This window comes from Miscanthus floridulus, chromosome 19 (assembly GCF_019320115.1).
Source record: "Miscanthus floridulus cultivar M001 chromosome 19, ASM1932011v1, whole genome shotgun sequence".
Taxonomy (NCBI): domain Eukaryota; kingdom Viridiplantae; phylum Streptophyta; class Magnoliopsida; order Poales; family Poaceae; genus Miscanthus; species Miscanthus floridulus.
Window position 1 is genome coordinate 89,612,418 of NC_089598.1, and position 3,054 is coordinate 89,615,471.

Below are 3,054 nucleotides of genomic sequence, written 5' to 3' on the forward strand. Positions count from 1 at the left end.
TTCCTCCTCGGAGAACCTGAGTAATAACAACATGCACGACTTAGGTAGCTCGAAATTACCATCAATGTTTAATTGAAATTCACAAAGTAGCGCGTGCACCTCTTGTTGTATCTTTTTGGCACGGCTATGGGTGATTGGTCCAGTAGGGACTTGGAGTGGTGTAGTGGTCGGGGAAGCAACTGGTGAGGTCGATGAGGTCAGTGAGGTGGTTGGAGAGGTCACCGAGGTCCTCGACGCTGGCATGGTCACATCACCACTTGTGCAGCCTTCATCCAAAAACACTATTGGATTCTTATACATCGCTATAGAGTGGACGACTTCAACAAGATTCATGTGCACGTCCTTATCCAACAACCTGAGTTTATCTTCCTCCTTGGCAATCCTAGGCACCGCCACCGCCTCCTCCCTCCTGGCCTCCCGCCGCTCGCTCCACCTCTAGCCTCACGCCGCCTTGCTTCATTTTTCCTTTTTTCTTTTCATAGAATATTGAATTTTAGATGTTTTATATGTATTTTTTGGAATAAAATAAATATTGGAACATTTGATTTTTGTTCTAGAACATTATCCTAGAACATTTAATTTTATTCTGAAATTAATATTTTTGTTACATGGGCTTACTTGAATTGACTTAATGGGTCTTATTGAGCTGACCTACTTGGGGCGCATTTGCGACCCTAGCCCGGAGGCCCGGCTGCGCCTATGGGCTGCAACTTGCCATGTTTGTGGTCGTGGCGCACGAGCGAGCCTAGCTTCCCAGAGCCAAAAATGCCCTCTCCGCCTGGCCCTCTGAAAACGACCAAAACCCTCGTTTCTTTGGAGCCGAGCTCGTGGCGGCGCACGCAGGCGATTTTGGGCGGCGGCGGGGTGGCTCGCGTGGGCTCTGGTGGGAAGAGGAAACTTCTTCGCACGCGTCCCCGCTCCCCGCTCCCGCGCCGGCCGCCGCGCGCGAAGCGAAATGGCGGTGATTTCGCTGGCCTTTATATATGGGTTCCCACTCTCCACTCTTTCCTTCTTCCACTCGGTGCTTGCTCTTCCACCTCCCTCGTGAGAGACCGGCAGTGAGTGGTGGTGCGTGGCGGCGGCGGCGACCTCCGGCTGGTTGTGGGTTCGGTCACCGGCGCCGAGGTTCTTCGCCGCGTCCCCGCTCCGGCTGCTGCTGGGACTCCGTGGCGGCGGTGTTCCTCTTCTTCTCCGTCCGCATATGCTTCGTCATCTTCCTGATCTGCATCCTCTACTTCTAGATCTGCCTCCTCTCTGTTGTTTGGACCCCGAGCCAAGGTGAAATCGACCCCAATCTTCTTTTTTGTGGTGCTTCTTGAAGTTCTTAGGGTTTCTTGTTCGTTGCTGTTCATGATCTATTAGGGTTTCATACTTGTTATAACTGCTTCATGCTCCTATTAGGGTTACTTGTACCTTGCTATTCTTGGTCTGTTGGGATCGTGATCTATTAGAGTTGTTGATCTGTTTCAGATTAGTATTATACCTTGCTGTTTATAACTATTTGATGCAGTTGTTAGTGTTACTTGTACCTTGCTGTTCTTGATCTGTTAGGGATGTTGATCTGTTTCTGATTACTATTGCTCTAAGTTTTTTGTTCCATCATTGGTCGATGATGTTGTCCAAATTTAGCACTAGGAGGCATCACATACAAGATGCAGCCGTGCTTTTGTTCATATGCATTCATTTCACATTCATGTTGATGCCTAGCAGGGTACATTAAGCTAAAATCATGTTACATTTTTACATGCTTGTAGATGGATCTGTCTTTGAGCCATGGCATGTTGTGTAGGAAGGTAGCTGCCTTGACTGTTGTTATGGTTTCCTTTATATCCACTAGGCTAAAAAGGAAAACCCCTGAACCTAAAACCCCACTGCCTAATCCTATAGCACTGGCCCTGATTAGGGATGAAAATGAACAGCATAGACAGAGAACACTGAGAATGATATACAACTCCACTGATTTAGAGTGTATTTCTATGATTACGATGAAGAGAGCTGCTTTTTTAAGTTAGTGAGAACTTTTAGAGAGAGGAGTCTTGTCACTGATAGGGAGGGGTGTCAGTAGAAGAACAGGTTGCTATGTTTTTACATGTTTGTAGGGCACAACCAAAGATTTAGGGTTGTCCACCAGTCCTTTAGGAGGTCCATCCAAACTGTCTACAAGCACTTCCATCAGGTGTTGTATGTTGTGGGTGAGCTTAGGAATGAAATGATAAAGCCAGCTAGCACTACCACTCACCCAAAGATTCTTGGAAGCCATATATGGAATCCATATTTTAAGGTAATTGTATACCCTGGGTTCATTAGTTACATTAGACCTGTTGCAATGACTGACCCATGCTTTTTAGGATGTCATTGGCTTTATAGATGGCACTCATTTCCTAGCAAGGGTTCCTAGGCGCATGCAACAAGCTTTCAGGGGTAGGAAAAAGGATCCCACCCAAAATGTGATGGTAGCTGTGAATTGTGATCTAAAATTCACTTATGTCCTGGCTGGCTGGGAGGGCTCTGCCTATGATGCAACTGTTTTAGCAGATGCTGTAGCCAGGGAAGATGGCTTGAGTTTGCCAGAAGGTAATTGCACACCAACACTAATTACATATTCCATGGCCTATTAACACACACTCTCACAGTAGATGTCTTGTGTAGGTAAAATGTTCTTGGTAGATGCTGGGTATGCATGCAAAAATGGTTTCCTACCTCCCTACAGGGGGGTTAGGTACCATTTGTCTGAGTATGGCCCAAGGAACAGGCCCACCAATGCAAGGGAGCTCTACCTTGGCTCATGCTATCATGCTTGAGCAAGAGCACTACCTTGGCCACTGCAAGGTAGCAATTTGATCTCATCTTTGCCTTGACTACCTACATTTGCCTTTCTTAAACTACATTTGCCCAACCCTGCAGGACCATCATAAAGATGCAGAGTTTCTTAACTGCCCTATTAGGTTCTACACTGAGATGGAGGCTATCTTTGCTAATGCCATGGCCACAGGCAAGTTTGCACTTGGGTCTGGTGAAACCTTAGGGAAGAACCAGGCTGACAGTGTTGGTGCC